General features: G+C 30.1%; 1 pseudogene; it reads left to right on the top strand.

Annotated features, from left to right (window-relative positions):
- Nucleotides 1–18,592: 18,592 nt before the first annotated feature.
- On the top strand, nucleotides 18,593–19,821 carry LOC149513705 (uncharacterized; annotated as a pseudogene).
- The last annotated feature ends 1,906 nt before the right edge of the window (nucleotides 19,822–21,727 follow it).

The raw sequence follows: 21,727 nt of genomic DNA, 5'->3' as shown, positions 1-21,727 counted from the left end.
GGCCTATGGATGTCTCCCCATTTATCAAAATTTTCTTCTATTTCTCTTTTTTTTTTTAATTTCAATTTTTTGTAATTACCCATTTTTTGTTTTTTGATACTTTTGTTTTATTCAAAATTTTTTAATTTTTTAATTTCGGGTTTATTTGGGTTTTCAGATATCTAGTTTTTTGGAGCATTTGGACATAGGGTTTTTTGTTTGGGTTTCGGTTAGGGACTTAGGGCGGGGAAGTACAGGGGTTCGGTCTGTAAGGTTATAGGTTTCAGATAGGGTTTGGCACGTTTGGGCTTAGGTTTTGTTTGAGGTTGGAAATTTGGGGCTTGACCAAATTTAACCAATGTTAACTCAGGTTTGGCTATGATTAAGTTTCCAAGCGTTACCATCACTGATTAAAACATATTCAAAATAATTGAGACTTAAATTAATCCAAAAATTTTATTAAAAAAATAAAATTAGATCCATAAACAACAATTGATTTGATCAAAATAGAATAGTAACGATATTTACTAAAAAGTGACAATATCGAATTTCAGGACACAACTTTAATCTCAAAATTAACATTTAACCTAATTATAACTAATCAAAATCCAAATAAATAAAAAAAAGATTTAGCAATAAAAGTTTTGAAAACAAATCAATTTTGCATGAAAAATAAATTCAGACTTTGAAATTCAAATCTTAAATTTTTTATTAAAGCCAATGAAATGTGAACAGATACAAAAATACCTAAAAATTTTGGGGTTAATTTCAAAAGGGTTGATAATGAAGAAAATGTGATTGAAAATGTTAGAAGTAAAAAAACAAAACTATGCATAATCATCATTTTATTTATGTTGCACTTCATGCATGTATTAGGATTAATAATGGTAAGATAATTTGAATTTTTATTTTTGGTACTTGAGATACGCATAGTCTATGGGTAAGGGGGAGAAGGTCTAGGGTATTGATTGAAAATCAAGATTTTTATGTCTTCCTAATAGTTTTTTAGCAACTAAATAAACAAGCTGAGGACAATTTGAATATATTAAAATGTCAGCAAAATTTAAAATAAGTAAAAGGTTCAAATGAATGCCATTTACATAGAATGCTAAACGAATTAGATGACAAAGTCCCGCAAAATAGGGTTTTTCAAGAGAAAACTCTTGAGGTGTGATGGCTGTTGTTAAATTCCACTTGCGAGTTGGAAAGGCATTTGAAATTTTTTTAATATTTAAATGATAGGATAAAAAATAAAAAAATTATGGAAATTAAAATAAAATAAACCATTTTATCAACTAATGATGAATGAAAAATGAATTGATATCATTATTTGAATGGGCATCCCAAGATGCTAATATCTTTCATATATGCAATCATACTACTAGATCTAAAGTACAATTAAAAAATATCAACTAATTCATTAAAACTTTAACTATGTAATTAAATATTTTTATTATTTTTTTCATATTTAATATACATTTAATGTTAAATTTTCAAATTTTCTTTTAAAACAATTGATATTGAACTGATTAAACCAAAAAAATGAAATCACCGGTTCAATATTCTTTTTAACATTGAAAATATGAATTTCATATAGAATTTTATATTACTATAATATATATTAAAATTTAAAATTTATTTCTTAATCTTTATGGATATCAAATAGGAGATACAATTCCAACTACAAACACTAGTAATTAAAGCTTATTTTGGTCCAATGGATAACAAACATTTTTTTTATTTTTAAAAAAAGAAGGTAGAAATTAAAAATAAAAACTTTTCTTGGTTTCGCGAAATAAGGAGCAGAGGATTAGATAATTAACTAATGGTGTGAGTAGTTGACTGATAAGTAGCAGTTGAAGAAGTGAAGTAGGTTAAGGTAAAAAGGTAAATAAATAAAAAGAAAAAGTAAATTGAACACTTGAGATTTTAGTAAAATTGCATGTAGCTTTAAATAGTTTTTCAAAACGCCGTCATTATCCTTTGGGATTTGGTGAAAATGACACTAACCTGATGAGGTGTTATAATTAAGTTAGTTTCAAATGAATAAGACAAACATACACTTTGTTAATTACTAATATATATATTTTTTCATTCTTTCTTCTACTAAAAACATTTTTTAATTATAAAATTATAATAATTTAGTTAATTTTTGTTGGCGTTAAGATTTTGGGTAGGCAATGTGAAGATGAGGTGAGTAAAGGCTGCTGACATGGTGCTAGGTTTAAAGGGGAGATGGAGTCGCTGATTGAAGGTGGGTTGGCTTTCGATGGTGAAAGCTTGGTCTGTGCTCCCCTATTTGGGTTTTAGCCAACTCTAAAATATGAAATGGCCCAAAATGAGCCAAAAATTTTGAGTTTTCCCAACGATGGCTTAATTTTAAGGTTGGGTTGCGTCATATGTAAAAAATGAGTTGTAAAGAGAAAATTAATTAAACCTTGATAATACTATGTTTTGTGTATTTAAAATAGATCACTTAATGAAAAAAATCTTTATTAATGGCTAGCAAAATAAATACATCGCAGGGAGAATATTTGAGGTAGAAATTGGGGTGGTTTGGGATGGGAGAGGATGGCTGCATGGAGAAATTAAATAGCTTAAATTTTTAAGAGATTTCGGCAGAGCAACATTAAGCTTGAATGCTTTGAAACAAAATGATGGTAGTGGTGAATCGATGATCTCAAAGACGTTTCAGCAGAATTTTGGTATGATTCACTTGTTTGATTTGTGCTTGAAGCCCTATTTATAGTCATTCTTGGTGAGAAAATTATTCGACCGTAATGCTTTTGTCCAATCGTTGGCAGAGAAAAATCTTTTATCCATCAACTTGAAAAAAGTTGTTTACGGTAAGAATAGTCTAATAGCGACACCGAACGTGACTTTCAAATTGGTACGTCGATTGAAGCTTTCATTAGCCGTAAGATAAAGTCTTCTTCACAGTGTTATTGCTAATATCCCACAGACATATCTTGTATCGTTGATGTCCGTTTAATTAGATGCATAGCATCAGCTAACCAACGAGATTCCCTAGTCATATATTTAGATAACCTTGTTAGGCTAAGTAATCGCTTAAACTATAATTCTAAAGTTTGAAAGAGCATTTAATTCAAAAGAATTAGATTTTTAATTAAAATCTTATTTTTTGTAATTTGATTTTTTAGTTTAATTTACGAAATGTGATTTTTAAGGTTTTTAAAGATTTTCAACGTAGTCAAAAAGAGGAAAGTAGGGGAATAATAAACTCTCATTTCTTGAGTTTTTTTAGATTTTAAAGAGAAAGTAAATTTTTTTTTTAATATTTGCCTTAATTAATTGCATTTTCAAATTATATAGATAATATTATTTACCTTAAAAATATAATATTTTTTAATAAAATATTATAAAATTTTTTTATTTATATATTTTAAACAAAGATCATTTTTTATATTAAAAACATAATCTTTATTATATTTTCAATTAAGACATTTTTTAAAATTAAAAACGTAATTTTTGTTCAAAATATATTGTGAAAAAGTTATATTTTGCTTGTTGATATATTATGAAAAAGTTTTTTTTTTTAATTTTCATAATTTCAACAAAAATTATGTTTTCTTATATTAAAATGTAGTTTTTGTTAACAAACACAACATTTTTATATTAAAAAAATATAGTTTTTTATATTTTAAATAAAAATATAGTGCTATTAAAATTCTTGATAAAAACTATGATTAAAAACACGATTTTGTTGAAACTATGCAAAAAATTATTTTTTAAAATTCAACAAAAAAGACTTTTTTAAAATAAAAACACAATCTTTGTAAAAAATATAAAAAATATATTTTAGAATTAAACAAAAATAATATTTTAGAGAGAAAAATGTAATTTTTGTTGAAAATATAAAAAATAATACTTTTTAAAATTCAATAAAAATGATATTTTTATGATAAAAAACACTTTTTTTTTGTTGAAAATATAAAATATTATTTTTCAAAATTCTTTAACACATTATGAAAAATATATAGTTGAAAATAAGAAAATGTGTTATTTACTTATCATTTGTTATTCACATGTGACCTGTTCAAAGGTCTGGTTATTTGCTCAAGCTTAAAGGCCTACAAGTTTTAAGAATATTTGAATGTCATAACGTTTAGATCCGGAGATTTATTACTAGATATTGACTTGAAGGAATCGCCATCAATCTTTTTTATCTAGGTGTGATTGATCACCTAAAGAATCTATCCTTTCAGAGAACACTTAAGTTTAAGGGTCCCTAAGAGAATAAGTTCGGGTCTACTAACCAGAACAGGGTTCGAGAGTTCGATTATGTGTGAGGAAGGTTATAGCACCCTCACAACGTCCTATCGAAAGATGGTACCAGCTTAATTTTGTATTATCCAATAAGCTTTAAAAATTTACAAAGTAATTAGTTATTGAAAATTATTCTCAATTGACTCTAATACTTTTAGTAAAAAATTGAGAAAATCTCCTCACCTCAAGAGTATGAAAAAAAACTATTGTTTCATTTGCAAAGGTTTCATCATCGAATTATTTAACATTGAAGAAAAATTCAAGAAAATAAAAAGGAAAAACAATGATTGCTTGATTGCTTTTGTGCAAGAAAAATTGATACTTTCAACTTTTTCTCAAAAATATTTTTTTGAAACTTTAATTTTGAGGAAAATTGATACTTTCAATTTTTTCTCAAAAATCCATTTTTGAAAATTTATTTTTAAGAAAAATTGATACTTTCAACTTTGTCCTAAAAATATTTTTTAAAAAGTTTATTTTCAAGAAAAAATGATACTTTCAACTTTTCCTTAAAAATATTTTTTAGAAAACTTATTTTCAAGAAAAATTGATACTTTCAACTTTTTTTAAAAAATATGTTTTTTGGAAAGCTTATTTTCAAGGAAAATTGATACTTTCAACTTTTCTCAAAAAAATTTTTTTTGAATTTTATTTAAAGAAAATAAAAAAATAAAAAATATATAAAAATGAAAATAAAAATAAAAGAAAATAAATAAAAATAAAAAAAAATATTAAACAAATCTAATCTAATAAATAAATAATAATAATAATAATAATAATAATAATAATAATAATGAAAAAAAAATTGGAAACGGCTCGGCTCGACTTGAGAGAGAAAAATGGCTCGGAGACGTGGCTCGACTCGAGAAACAACTCGCACTCGGGTTGAACGTGGGTCGAAAGTGGGTCGACGCTCGGGTCTAGTCGGATCTTGACAAAACGCACGGATTCTCTAGGTTACTAACGAAAAAATGACGTCGTTTTGAGGAGGGTATATAAGGCTGAAGGTTGATTTTTTCTCAGAATCCCTTCTCCTTTTCTCTCTCTTCCCTTCCTCTTCTCTCCCTTTTCTTTAAAAACCCGAAGAACTCTAGTTGAATGCCCACCGAATTTTGAAAATTTTTATCGAAATCTGAGTTTTTCGTCGGAAGTTCGTCAGAAAACTGATCGATTTCTGAAAATGGTTACTAGAAATTGGAAAGTTGGCCAGAAAATTCAAACTTGGTCGGAATAGTCATCGAAAAATTTAATCTTCTTCAAAAAATTCAACCGAAATCTGAAAAATTTTCAAGAATTTCCAAAAAAATTCATAAAAATATTCTCTAAAAATTCCTATCTATTCTTAGAGCTGTTCTAAATGCACCAAAACCTTTTTAACCTTTAAATCTTCTCTGTGTCTACCTTTTTTTCTCTCAGCCAGTATCTTTTTTTTTTCTCTGTGTTATTCCTTTGATCCGTGGGTCTTTTTATAGGGATTGATCAGAAGAGTTTCTGATTAATCTCAACTCCTCCTTAGATTAGGATTCAATCATTGAATCAAATATGGACTCTGATTAAACCCCCATTCACGATAGGATTCCCCACAAACCAATCCAATCTCAGCCAAAAAATAAAAATAAAAATCCAATAAAAAATATTAATAGATAATTAAAAAAAATAATCAGATAAATCAAAATATTAACAGATAAATTAAAAATAATAATAGATAAATTATAATATATAAATAGATAAATGAAAAAATATAAATATTAACAAAAAAGAAAGAAAAAAAATAAAGATATATATATTAATAAATAGTAATAATAAATAAATAAATAATAAATACATAAGATACAAAGGAAAATATATATTATAAAATAAAAATAATAAAATATAAAATACAAAATAAAAAGCAAAAATGGGCCTACTCATTTGGACCAGGCCCAATTGATCCGGGCTTGGACCAAATTGGGTGTCTACAGCTGCCTTTCTTTGCACATTTTTTGTAAAACAGAAATTACGCAAAGACGTAGACACCCATTCAAGACTCAACTCGACCCTTTTTTCTTTCATTTTTTTGTGTTTAAGATTTGATTAAGGCTCTTCTAAGCAGAGGCTCAACGACTTTGAAAAATATAAACAATGCTCCTCTAATCAGAGGCTCAATGACTTTTAAAAAATAAATGGCTCCTCTAATCAAAGGCTCAACAACTTTGAAAAGTAAATGGCTCCTCTAATCAGAAGCTTAACAACTTTGAAAATAACTAAAACTCCTATAATCAGAGGCTCAATGACTTTTGAAAAGTAAATGGCTCTCATAATCAGAAGCTTAACTTTTGAAAAGTAAATTGTCCCTCTAAATAGAGGCATCACAACTTTGAAAAGTAAATTGCTCCTCTAAACAGAGGCACCTTAACTTTTAAAAAGTAAATTGCTCATCTAAATAGAACACCACGACTTTAAAAAATAAATTGCTCTTCTAAACAGAGGCACCACGACTTTGAAAAGTAAATTGCTCTTTAACAATCATGTCCAAAGGAGTTATAGATCATGATTGAAAAAATTATGTAATGAAAACTCAAAGATTCACAATTTGAGTTCAACATTCATAAGTTCAGATTCGCAAGAACCTTCTAACTTCATAAGAATTTACTAAAATTTAATTCTTAAAATTTCAGTTTCGTTCAAATTTACAAGATCTCAAGATTTGCATTTGCAACTTGTAAGACTTGCATCAAAGATTCTCATTTGAATTTTGAAGGCTCACATCCAAAAGTTCAAGGCTTTTTAAAGGTTCGCATTTGGCAAGCTTGAGATTCATATCCAAAAATTCAAAGCTTTTCATTTGAGTTCAAAGGCTCAACAATAAAACTTAGAGTTTTACATCTAAGTTCAAAGGTTCTCATTTAAAAAATTTAGAGATTCATATCCAAAAAGTTGAAGCTTTGTATTGTGGAGATTCACATCCAAAAGTTTAAAACTTTTCATTCTAGTTCGAAGATTCACATTCGACGAACTTTAAGGTTTCATTTCTTAAAGATTCTCATTTTGAAACTCAAAGATTCTCATTTGAGTTTTAAAAAATTCTCATTAAAATATTCACAATTTTTTTTAAATGACTCAAAAATTTGCATGAATGAATGTTATGACCAAAGATGCAAATGCCTTCTTAATGATACAAATGCGGTAACCTATATTCTCATAGTGCCATGCATGTCCAAACAAAGTTTAATTCATTGAATTATGTGCATGTATTATTCAAGCAATGATGCCCCCATGATGCATGTAATGCAGACGTTTATGTCATAAAATTTTAAATAATTGTGGTAACATGGCTCTCAAAATTTCACCATTTCGCATGTCTTCTTTGTTCAGTTTCTCAATACTTTGGAATAAGTTTCATCAATCGATCATCACTTGACCACCATTCATGGACTTCTCAGCACTAACAAATTTTAGAATAAGTTTCATCCACCATCATTGGATCATTACTCATATGTGTCTCAGCATTAACCATTCCAAAACAAACATTATCCATTAATTATTTTCATCATTCAATCATAACTTGTAAGTCATATCGACCAATTCATCCTTGTACTCCTCACTTGGTTATACCACTTTTCAAGATTTGCCCCATCTTCATTTTATTGTCCAATCCATCATCATATTCTCTATTTGGTCACATCATATATCCTTCTAAATCATCTTTTTTAGGTTTCTATCATTTCTTCATTTTGTTACCACCATTATCTTAGATTTATTTTTAAAGAAATGCAAGACTTTTTTATGCACATTATCATTCATTCATCATCATTTCAATTCTTGAAAATTATAATGCACTCATACATTTTCTTGATTTATTCTAGAGATATAACAATAAGAGAACACAAGATGAATTATGGTAAAGATAATCAATGAAGATCTATTTTGATATAAAACAAATGGAAAAGAAAATAAATTAGATATATGTCATTGGGATGAATAGTATGTCCAAATGATGAATATTCAGATAATTCTCAACATTAATCTAGGATTTTTTTTCAAAAACTAATTTTATTTACTGTTGAAGTCATTTTAAGCTTGACGAACTTTACCCCATCTTTGAGGGATCTTCAGATATCTTTGATCTTCTATCTATGTGAACCATTTGACCTGGATCTTTTTCTACCAAAATCACCCTTTCAGGCTTTTAGTTTGAATTTCTTTTTTCATTTTCTCATTTTTTCTTCTTTTTTTTCTTTTTTCTCTATTTTTTCTTTTTTTATCATCTTTTTTTCTCATTTTTCATTCATTGTTGATGTCTTTCACACATCAAACTTTAGAGCAATGTAGCATGATTCCATTGTTTCATCATGAGTATGTCTTTGCCTAATATATGATCATTCAATTTGAGCATTCACACTTGATCTAAATGAACTTTTCAAAGTTATAATGTAGGTCAAGGTGAGGGGTCATAAAAGAAATGGATATAATAGGCTTAAAACATGTATTAAAAGGTTTAAGACTAAAGGATTATTTGATGTAACTTGGCATTTTACCCCCACATCATTTCACTACTTTTTTCTTTCATCACACAAAGATTTCTCATTACTTTACCCAAATTATGTATGACATATATTTTTTCTTTTGCTTTTCTTTCTTTTTCCATCTTTGAGACCTTTTGTGATATATTTTTTTTTCAAAAATTACCCTCCAGTGTAGAAGGTGATCTTTGGTTTGGGTTTTTTAGAAAAAAAATCATAATAGGCTCAAAGGGATAACAATAAATGGTTTTTCGAATAGTAAAAGAAAGATGATCATTTTTCATCTCAATTATGATTACCTTTCTTGAACATCATTTATTGAACAAAGCTCATGAACCTGTATAAAAGATTACACATCTTCAAGATATATCTATTTCACCTCTGGTAACAGCTTATTTTTTTGCTCAAATCATTTTCTCATATTAATGTGGATGAGTTTTCAAAATTAAATCTTAAAATTATTGTTATCATTGTCTAAATATTCATCATCTGAAATTTAAAAATGGGGATATAAATTTATAAAAGGTAACAGAGCATAGAGTAATGGTTGAGTAAAACAGAAAATGTAATGAAATGCATTAACTTGCCTTTATTAAAATGATAACAAGTGAAGTCATATTGCAAAAAGAAATCTAACATTACTCGAAAAAAATCTTAAAATGACAAAAAAATCTTCAACCGACCTTATCTCCATTCTTTAAAATTTTCCTCTTATGCGATCAAGTGAAGAATCTCTATTGACATCTTGCCTTTCAATTCATTGTGACTCTCCGAACCTTTCTGACTAATGTGTTCTTGATTTTCACTCAAAGCACTAACATCAGGTGTTATTGCTTTTCCTTGATCAAAACTTACCATTCCATCATTGATCAACTGTTGCACCTTATACTTTAAAGTAATGTAATTTTTAGTAGAATGGCCAGTAATTCCATAGTGGTAGTCACAGTGGGCTATAGGATCATACCACTTAGGATAGGGTGGCTTAAGTGGCTCCACATGGCTGGAGGCAACCAAGTGGCTATTATAGAGTTCTTGATATAACTTCGTATAAGTCATGGGGATTGGATCAAATACAAATTTTTTTTGAGTAATCCATTGCTCTCGTGAACCACTTGCTGGGTTAGTAGGACACATTTGGGTTCTTGCAGAAGCTTAAATGTTAAGGCTATATGTAAGATCTTGAGGGCTAAAAATTGATCGGTATGTGGATGAATAAGGTGGTTGTGAAACTAGCTGATATGGATAAGATGATGCATTATTCACAGTAAGATAGTACGAAGAGTAACTTTAAGGTGAATAGGGTTGATAACCCTTGAATTGTTGTCTATCAAAGCTCATAGCTTGAGCTTCAGATTCTTTCTTTTCTGATGCTTTCTTGGTTTCTACCCCTTTCAACTTGCCATTTTTTATAGCACTTTTAATAATTTCTCTAGATATCACCATGTCGATGAAATTCTTTGATGCATTCCTTATCATTTTTTCATAATAAGAAGATTTCAAAGTGCTGACAAAGAACACTGTAGTTTCTTTTTCAGTCAGAGAAGGCTGTACTTGAGAAGCAATATCTCTTCACCTCTGGGCATACTCTTTAAAAGTCTCATTGGCCTTTTTTTTTAGATTTTGTAAAGACAAACGATCAGGAGTCAAATCCATGATATGTTGATATTGACTGATAAAATCATGGGCCATGTCACTCCAGGAACGAATGTGAGTTCTGTCTAATTGGATATACCACCTAACAATAAAATCAATAAGACTGTCTTAGAAAACATGCATTAGTAACTTTTCGTCATGAGCATGGGCTGTCATCTTTCAATAATACATGGTAATATGAGTTTTTGGGTACTTTGTGCCATCATATTTTTCAAATTTTGGTACTTTGAACTTAGAAGAAATGACCACATCAGGGACTAAGCAAAGCTCAGCAGCATCAACTGACCATAGAAACCAATTCGTTCCACAGGCCGTAGCTTTTGTTCTAGCATACTAATTTTAAAGTTTTTTTGAGCTTTCACTTTTATCTTTTCCTTGTCTTTTCCTTTCAATTCATCTAGATCAAGGATTTGAATTGGTTCAACTATCTTTTCAGTAAAGACAGGATTCACATAGCTATGGTAATGCCCTGGATTAAAGGCTGATGGCATTCCAGGATATATATGATATGTGAAGTGTTGTGGAAGAATCTCTTGTGTAGACTAGGCTTGAGGTGGACCAAAACCAGGTAGATATAAGGGGTTATCACTTCTTACGATGCAAGGTCTTGTTAGCTTGTGTTCTCTTCTACTCCTTTCTCCTTATTTAATTTGTTGAGAGCATCCAAAATTTTAGTTAACTCATTCTCAATCTTTTTTTGAGCTTTTTCCAGTTTTTCAAATCGATAAAATTTTTTTTGCTCCATTTGTTTGGCTCTGGATCTTGTGTTGTATCAATGGATAAGGTTCTCGCTAGATGGAGCTATCTTTGAACCTTTAGCACCACAATTATGATTAAAAATGCTATGCTATGCTGTATGATACGTTGATGCATAAATGAAATGTACATTTTCATGGATGAAATCTAATATAAAATGGATACAAATGATAATGTTAAAACATGATCATAAAAATAATACAGATGTGCAAAATCAGACAAACAACATAGTTAGTTTTACAAATAAACTGAAAGTGATGTCGATGTATAATGTTACATATGATAATAAAAATGATGCACAAAGCCAGACAAGCAAAATGATTAGATAAACATTATTCTTGTGTCTTAGTTTTAAGGTATATCTATCATAAGGTAGAAAGGGCTCTATCTTAGGTTTAGGCACTTCTAAGGTTCATTATATGTGGTTCAAGGTTAAAGTCTAAAGGTTTTCAAATTGCTCCTTACATCATTATCCATCATAGACTAGTAAGGCACCCTAATCCTCACCCATTACAGGCTACAAGTGAAAAAGGTTCAATTTAAATATGATTATTTCGCTAGCCACTGCAGAGGCATTAAACCTCACGAAAGTAATAGGTACTTTACTCCCTCCTAGAGGGACAGAGCTCGGGTATAGAGCTCATGTTATGCATATGCATATGAATGATATAATTAATAAAGTAAATAAACATGAATCAATAAAAAATCTATACAAAAGGTTTAATTTTATTAGGCTTTTGGATAACACAAATTTATTTGCTGGCCTGACTCTCGAACTTTTTCAGCAGAGTCGTCAAGCTGTCATAACATCTAGATCCAGAGATCTATCGCTAGACATTGACTTGAATGAGTCGCCACCAATCTTTTTTATTTAGGTACGATTGGTCACCTAAAGAATCTATCCTTTCAGGGAATACCTAAGTTTAAGGGTCCCTAAAAGAATAGGTTCGGGTCTACTAACTAGAACAGGGTTCGAGAGTTCGGTTACGTGTGAGGAAGGTAGAACACCCTCACAATGCCCATCAAAAGATGGTACCAGCTTAATTTTGTGTTATCCAATAAGCCTTAAAAATTTACCAAGTAATTAGTTATTAGAAATTATTCTCAATTGACTCTAATACCTTTAACAGAAAATTGAAAAAATCCCTTCACCTCAAGAGTATGCAAGAAAACTAATGTTTTACTTGCAGAGGCTCCATTGTCAGATTATTTAACATTAAAGAAAAATTCAAGAAAATAAGAAGGAAAAAAATGATTGCTTTTGTGCAGAAAAAATTGATACTTTCAACTTTTCTCCAAAAATAGTTTTTTGAAACTTTAATTTTGAGAAAAATTTATACTTTCAACTTTTTCTCAAAAATTTATTTTTGAAAACTTATTTTTAAGAAAAATTGATACTTTCAACTTCTCCCAAAAAATATTTCTTTTGAAAATTTATTTTTAAGAAAAATTGATACTTTCAACTTTTTCCTAAAAATATTTCTTTTGAAAATTTATTTTTAAGGGAAATTGATATTTTCAATTTTTCCTCAAAAATATTTTTTGAAAAACTTATTTTCAAGGAAAATTGATACTTTCAACTTTTTCTCAAAAATATTTTTTAGAAAGTTTATTTTCGAGAAAAATTGATATTTTCAACTTTTCCTTAAAAATATTTTTTAGAAAGCTTATTTTCAAGGAAAATTGATACTTTCAACTTTTTCTCAAAAATATTTTTTAGAAAACTTATTTTCAAGAAAAATTGATATTTTCAACTTTTCCCCAAAAATATTTTTTTTAAATTTTATTTAAAGAAAAGAAAATAAAAAAATATAAAAATGAAAATAAAAATAAAGGAAAATAAATAAAAATAGAAATAAAAATAAAAAGAATGTTAAACAAATCTAATCTAATAAATAAATAATAATAAATAATAAATAATAAAGTAAAATAAAATAAAAAATAAAAAAAAACCTGAAAACGGCTCGGCTCAACTTGACTTGGGAGAGAAAAATAGCTCGGAGACGTGGCTCGGCTTGGCTCAAGAAACGGCTCACACTTGGGTTAAACGCGGGTCGAAAGTGGGTCGACACTCAGGTTTGGTCGGATCTTGACAAAACGCGTGGAGCCTCTGGGTTACTAAAGCAAAAATGATGTCGTTTTGAGGAAAGTATATAAGGCTGAAGGTCGTCGTCGGATTCTGGATTTTTCGTCGAAAGTTAATCGAAAAACTGATCGATTTCTGAAATGGTTGTCGAAAACTGAGAAGTTGGTCGAAAAATTCAATCTTCGCCGAAAAATTCAACTAAAATCTGAAATTTTTCCAAAAATTTTCAGAAAAAATTCGTAAAAAAATTTTGCAAAAATTCCTACCGATTCTTAGAGCTGTTCTAAATGCACCAAAACCTTTTTAGCCTTTAAATCTTCTCTTTGTTTGCCTTTTTTTCTCTCAGCTAGTATGCCTTTTTTTTCTCTCTGTGTTCTTCCTTTGATCCGTGGGTCTTTTTATAGGGATTGATCAAAAGAATTTCTGATTAATCTCAACTCCTCTTTGGATTGTGATTCAATCTTTGAATCCAATATGGACTTTGATTGAACCCCCATTCACGGTAGGATTCCCCACAAACCAATCCAATCTCAGCAAAAAAAAAAGAAAAAGAAAATAAAAATCAAATAAAAAATATTAATAGATAATTAAAAAAAATAATCAGATAAATCAAAATATTAACAGATAAATTAAAAATAATAATAGATAAATTATAATATATAAATAGATAAATAATAATAAATTTATAACTAGATAAATAAAATATATATAAATATTAACAGAAAAGAAAGAAAAAGAAAAAGAATAAAGATATATATATTAATAAATAGTAATAATAAATAATAAATACATAAGATACAAAAGAAAAAAATATATATAATATAAAATAAAAATAAAAATAATAAAATATAAAATTCAAAATAAAAAGCAAAAATGAGCCTATCCATTTGGACCAGACACAATTGATCCGGGCTTGAACCAAATTAGATGTCTACATTGAACAATAAACTAAAATCCGTTAAATAGATTTGGATATAATTTTTATATCGATTTAAATATCAGGTCAAATATTGGACAAAGGAATTAAAGCTTGAGCTCTACTTAGGCAAAATAAATTATATATAATTAAAAATTATAATTATATAAGTACATATATGTAAAATTTTATTTTTATATATTATTTTTTAAAATTTTTTTAATTCTTTATTATATAAATTAAGTTTAATGAAAAGACTTGAGATTTATTTTTTCAATTTCAGTTAGGTTTGAAAAAATTTTAAGAGTCGAAATATCGGGTCAAGTTAACTTAGACAAACATATAAACTATTAATACTAAACATGAATTCGGTCTGAATCCAATTTGATCCGATCTATGAACAGATCTATTCACATGTCACGTGTTATAAATGTTACGTGCTATTCATGTGTCATAAAAAATAATAAAGTAAAAAAGACATTAGTAAAAAATCTTATATTTTTTTAAATCAAACAAAAAATTTTATGTTTCTTAGGTCAACGAATTACACAATCTTTTTTTAATATCATTTTTCTCCGAACCACTCTCTTTCTTAAAATTTAAGAATATGTGAACAAAGACTCGACTATCCAAGAAATGTTCAGAGACACTGAGGGATAGCTCTCTTGTTCCAAGATTGGAGGAGGAGGGAGGACAGAGACAGCAGTAGTACGCGTGCGAGTAATAGTACGTTTTCTAGTTTCGAATGTTGATTGTAGCTTTAGACTAAGCCAAATCTTAGTATTGGAAATACTGTCGATCCCCATCGGTAGTTGGCAAATCTACAGTGTGTATAGGTAACTAGCGACGTTGCTACTCATTTTGTTGCAAAACAAGCCACACTCCTATAGTTGAACCACATGACATGGGCTCGGACCACGTTTCGGCTTAAGAGAACAGACAATATGTAATGAAAATTATATTTTTATTCTTCTCATTTATTTCCATTTTTAATTTTTCTATTAATACATTTCTGTTTCACTGAACTTTATTTTTAGAAAATAATAGTAATTAATTTATTTTCAATAAAGATAAACTTAATATATCCATATAAAAATCAATATGTAATTGAATTCAAAATAAGTTTAAAATATTTAATATGTACTTAAAAGAAGACACAGAAAGAGAAACCAAGGTAGCAAGAATTAGTATCGAAGAAAGACGCTTTCAGGATAAAGATTTTTCAACGGCGGAGATTGGATACCAGTCATGCTGAAAATCATGAAGTACATAGCTTAGAATTGTCGTGGGCTTGGGAACCCACAGACAGTTCGTGCTCTTCAAAGACTGTTGGAGAGAGAAGATCTTGATGTTGTGTTTCAAAGTGAAACTTTCATATCTACAGGGGCGTTGGATAGAATTAGAAGGAAATGCAACATGACTTCTGGACTGGATGTAACTGCAATAGGTAGGAGTGGGGGTTTGGCACTATTGTGGAAGGAAGGAATTTCATTGAACCTTACTAGTTTTTCAAGACAGCAAATAGACATGAAAGTGGTGGATGGCGAGAATCAATAATGGCGGTTGACTGGATTTTATGGAGAGCCGAATACAAGCTCCAGGCATGAGTCGTGGGACCTAATGAGAAAATTGGCTGAATCATCACATAAGCCTTGGCTATGCTTTGGAGATTTTAACGAGGTTAAGTGGGATTTGGAGAAGTGGAGCGTTGTTGTAAGGGCTATATGACAGATGGAGATAAAGACACTGTGTCCGGAGGTCGATTTTTATTATTATCATTATTTTTGTTACTAGTATTACATTACATTATTATATTATATTATATTATTATTTTATCATTATTATATTATAGTATATTAAATTAAGTATATTAAATTATTATTATTATTATTATTATTATTATTATTATTCTTATTGTGACGAGAATTTTAAAAATTAAAATTGAATCAACCAAATCAGAGAATGTGCATTATCAAAAGATTTTAAGGCAGAACCAAATCATTGGGCTTTTAATTTGATTATGGACAAATTAGCATAGATCCAACCTAAGATCATGTTGGGCAAAATTCAATCTCAAGATTCAAACATGGATTGGTTCTGTCCGATCCCTAACATCCCTACTGAGAACTGAATAGGATATGGTTGATTTTGATAAGAAAATGTTTGATGTTTAAAAATTTTGAAAATCTTTTTTGGGAGTTGAGTTTTTGAAATTTTGGTTTTTAGAGTTTATGTATTCGAAATTTTAGTAATTAAGAGGATTGGGGTTTCTGATTTTTTTTCTAAATTGTTGGGATTGAAGTTTTAAAATTCTGTGATCAAGGTTGACTTTACGAGAAAACTTAGAAGAAATTGAGAAAAAATGGAAAAATTTGGGTTTGGGATGAAATTTTGAATTTTTCAATTGAATTTTTTGACGATGTTTGAATTTTTCAACCAGTTTTCGATCAGTTTTTCAAAAACTGGTGAGTTTTTTTAATTTTTTAGTTGATGTTTTTATGATTTTCTAGAGAAAATGTAGAGAATTTTGGGGCTAAAAAAATAGCAGAGGGCTTTTTAGGCAAAAACGAAAGGTTTAGCTTTTATAAAGCTCCAAAATGACACTGTTTCAGTAAGCCTAGATTCATGTGTAATTCGAATAAGATCAACACGCCACCCATGGTTCGGTTCGATCTGATGGTAGATTTTTTTTTTTCATTTTAATTTTATTTTTTGATTTATTTTATATTTTAATTTTTTTATATTTTAAAAATTTTATATTTTATTTTACTGGTTTTCATTATCTATTATTTTTATTGAGTAAATTATTATTTATTAAACATTTTATAAAAAACATTTTTCTAAAAAAAAAATAAAAAGAATAAATAATAAAAAAAAATCTAAAATAAATTCATGAATCCTACAAAATTATTGGAGAATTTTCATGGATTTAAATTTTATGGAATCCACCAAACTATTAGAAAATTTCATAAATAAATTTAAAAAAAAATAATTTTTATCCTACTAAACTATTCGAGGATTTATTTTTTAAATTAAGTCTTACTAAACTATTGAGAGACTTAATATATTTTTTTAAAAAAATAAAAATAAAATTTTATAAATATCTTTTAAATAAAATCTCATTAAATTATTGGGAGATCTACTTAAAGTAAATCTTACCAAACTATTGGAAGATTTTACTAATTTTTTTGAATAAAATGTATTAATAAATATGATGACGGAACCTCTTCAATGTGAGATATTAGTCTCCATGAATGTTTTCGAAATGAGAAAATTATCTTAAATTATTATTAAACTATTATGGTAATTTTAAGATTAATTTTTAATATTAAATAGTCTAGTAAATTACAAATACATTTAAGGCTTAGACAATTTGAAATCAAATTGGTACTATTCTTTAGATGGACGTTGTGAGGGTACTATAACATTCCTCATATGTAATCGCACTCTCAAACTTAAAGAATCTACTATTTAAATATATTAAGTCAATATTGAGACTCTTTTTTAAATGAAATAAATTGATTAGATGACCAATCACATCTAAACAAAAAAATTACTGGTAACTCTCTTTATTCTATGTCTAACGATAAGTTCACGAATCTATATGTCATAACAGCATAATTTTCATGAGGCAATAGATGATGCGGGTTTAGAGGATCTGAGATACAAAGGGCTTTGGTACACTTGGGAAAGGGGGAGAGATCCCAAATTATAAGGTAACGACTTGATAGAGTATTGAGGGATAAGCAATGGAAAAATTTATTTCCAAGGTTTTCGGTCATCAATATTCCATTATCTGTGTATCTGACCATAATCAAGTTATGGTAGACACGGAAGGTTGTAGGAAAATTAAGCACAAGGGCAAAGGGAAGAGACGATTCTTCTTTGAGTCTATGCGGACAAAAGAGGAGACGTGAGAATGCCATTTGTAGCGGCTGAAAGGATGGGGGCATGGGATGTTTGACCGATCAGATGGCTAATGTGAAGAAACATCTTGGCACGTGGAGCACTACCATGTTCGGCAAATTCCATATATAGTTGAAGAAGTTGAACGCGGAATATGAGCTGATTAAAATGCAATGTCCGAATGAGGAAAATGTGAGTAGGAAGATTGTGGTAAGGACTGCAATAAATGATTTAATGGAAAAAGAAGAGTTGTTCTGGCAGCAGAGGTTGAGAATTAGCTGGCTATGAGACGGGGATAAAAACACATCATACTTTCATGCTCAAGCTTCTAGCAGAAGAAGAAATAATCACATAAAGGGATTGGAGGATGAAAATGGTAGATGGTGGAAGGAAGATAACAAGATGGAAAATATAGCTCTTGGCTACTTTCAGAAGTTGTTTAAATCCCAAAGACCAACTAATTTTAATGAGATCACCCAGGGGATAGAGGCTTGAGTTACAGACGAAATGAACGATTTTCTCTTAGCAGAATTCCAGGCTGAGGAGGTTCATAAAGCAATCAAGTAAATGAATCCAACAAAAGCTCCCAGACCTGATGATATGCCCGTTTTATTCTTCTAAAAATATTGGCATATTGTTGGGAAATATGTAATTGATTTCTGCTAAGATTGTTTAAATGGGGAGGGGCGGATTTGTTATGTAAACAACACTAGTATTGCTTTGATTCCTAAAATTAAAAATCCTAGAACAATGGCTAATTTGACCCATTAGTCTATGTAATGTCATTTATAAGATCATCTCGAAAACATTGGCGAATAAGCTCAAGAGTTTTCTGCCCCAATGTATTAGTGAGTTTTAGAGTGCTTTTGTTCTAGGTAGGCTAATTATTGATAATGTGTTGGTCACTTATGAATTAATACATGCCTTAAAACACAAACGGTTGGGCAAGGTTGGGTATGTGGCCTTAAAGTTAAACATGAGTAAGGCTTATGATAGGTTGAGTGGATTTTTTTAGAGGTTGTAATGGGATAGATGGGGTTTGCTAAAAAGTGGATAGATAGGATAATGAGATGTATATCCTCTGTATCATATTCCATTGTCCTTAATGGCATTATCACTAACAGCTTTTGTTGAGAAAGGGGTCCCCGTCAAAGTGATCCTCTTTCACCCTATTTATTTCTCTTATGCATAGAAGGTTTTTCATCCATGCGAAAGAAATACCAAACTGAAGGTTGGATAACTGGTGTGAGAGCTAGCAAAATGGTCCTCGGATTACTCACTTGCTCTTTGCAGATGATAGCTTGCCATTCATGAAAGCAAGTCCAATAGAATGCATGAGGGTGAGGCACATGGTATACAGATATGAAGAAAGTTCGGGGTAACAAATAAACTATGACAAGTCGTCCTTATTCTTAAGCAAAAACAAATCGGTAGATTGCATGGAAGGGGTGAAACATATATTTGGGATTCATATGATCGCTAATCCTGAAAAGTATTTAGGTGTTCCTACTATGTTGGGTAAAGGAAAGTTAAAAGCATTAAGAGAAATAACAAATCGACTAAATAGAATGACACAAAGCTGGAGTGGAGGAATGCTATCAAAAGGCGGGAAAGAAGCATACATAAAAGCAATTCTCCAAGCGGTACCAACGTATGCCATGAGTTGTTTCCTCTTACCGAAAGGGTTATGTGATGAAATTAATAACATTGTCAACAGGTTTTGGTGGAGATCATAGTCAAACGGTCAAGGGATTCATTTGCTTAAATGGGAGAAGTTATGTCATAGCAAAGCTGTGGGAGGAATGGGTTTTCGGGATGCATCAAAGTTTAATGTGGTGCTGTTGGGAAAACAAGGCTGGAGAGTATTAAAAAGGCTAGGGTCATTGGTTCACAAGGTACTCAAGGTGAAGTATTTCTAAGATCCAACTTCATGGGGGCTGACTTGGGCGTTAACCCTTCTTTTGCATGGCGTAGTATATGGGTGGCGAGGAAGGTATTAGAGATGGGACTACAATGGAGAGTAGGAAATGGAAACTTAATTACAACTTGGAACGATGCATGGATAAAACCTGGTACAAAGGCATAACCATATAGGGACAGTACAAGGGCTGTAAATTACAGTTTGGAGGCAGAATTAATTGATCCGAACACTAGGAGGTGGAGGAGGATGAAGTATGACAAGTTTTTTTAGAAGATGTGAAGTTGATATGCTGTATTCCACTGACACGCGTTAGTAGAGAAGATAAACTCATATGGGGGACTGGAAAAAAAGGGTGAGTTCACGGTGAAAAGTGTATATAGACCTTTCACCGGCTCCACTGGGGATGACATAAATGATGGAGCTTGTAACGGCTTCTGGAAATATCTTTGGCAGCTTAACATACCTAAAATAATAAAAGTTTTTGGCTGGTGCCTAAATAGTGGAATACTGTTAGTCTTTACCAACCTAAGGAGGAGGGGAATCAATGTCCAGGATGTACGTCCCAGATGTGGACAAGAAGAGGAAATAATGATACATGCGTTCAAATGATGTAAGGTGGCAAGTGACGTATGGAAAATGGAATGCTGGGGGGATGAATCGTCTGATGCAGAGATTGAAAGTGAAAAGGGATGGCTAAGTAGTTTGTATGAGAAAGGAACCCGAAACAGCTTGGAACTGGGACTGATGGCATGCTGGGTGTTATGGCACAATAGGAATGTGGATATAAAAAAATAATGGGGGCAAAACTGCCAAGGAAATCATGGCATATGTAAGGCAGTTTTTGAATGAATACAGAGAAGCTCAAGTATGGCCTAGGATGCAAATCATGCAGAAGATACCAAAATGGAGAGCCCCAGAAACTGGCTATTCTAAGGCAAACTTGGACGGTGCAGTCAAGGTGGATGCAGGGTGTGTGGGATAGGGGTTGTTGTTAGGGATGGAATGGGCAATGTGTTAGGGGAATGCTCAAATAGAGTAAAACATGTTAGTGATCTAGTTGTTGTAAAGGCAATAACCCTGAATACAGTGGTTAGATTTTCCAAATAGTTGGGATTATAATCGGTTATAGTAGAAGGGGATGCACTTGAAGTAGTGAACCAGCTAAAGTCTGAAATAGCTGAAGGGCATGCAGCTGTCGATGATCGGTGAACTGATACAAGATGCAAGGGACATTGAGGCTAAACTTTAGTCACTTTTCAGCTTTTCATACAAAAAGCGAGGCAAATGGGGCCGTACCCAAACTTGTAAAGTATGCAATTACATCACCAGTAGAGGAGTTCCGATGGATTAATGAATGTCCTAACATTTTTTCTGATGTAGTACTTGCGGATAGCACACTTCCTTAAATCAATGAATTTATATTTCACAATAAAAATTGTATAAAAATTTAAAAATGATATGCGGCATCTACGTGGCTACCATATCATTGACACATATGCATCACATGGATGCCATACGTACAACTTATTCAAAAATTTTTTAAATGGCTCAAACCAGTCATCTCTTCACTTGATTCGACGAATCTAATCAATAGAGCTATTTCACAACGTTAAGGTCACGTAACATATTTTTAAAAAATATATATATATATATATATATATCACATTATATATTTTTTTAAAAAATATCACATTAAAAATTTTATACAGTACAAACGCTAA

The sequence above is a fragment of the Durio zibethinus genome, chromosome 18 (assembly GCF_047325235.1).
Source record: "Durio zibethinus cultivar Kanyao isolate XHJ-2024 chromosome 18, ASM4732523v1, whole genome shotgun sequence".
NCBI classification, from domain to species: domain Eukaryota; kingdom Viridiplantae; phylum Streptophyta; class Magnoliopsida; order Malvales; family Malvaceae; genus Durio; species Durio zibethinus.
The sequence above is the reverse complement of the archived record's forward strand: the minus strand, read 5'-3'. Positions and strand labels throughout refer to the sequence as shown.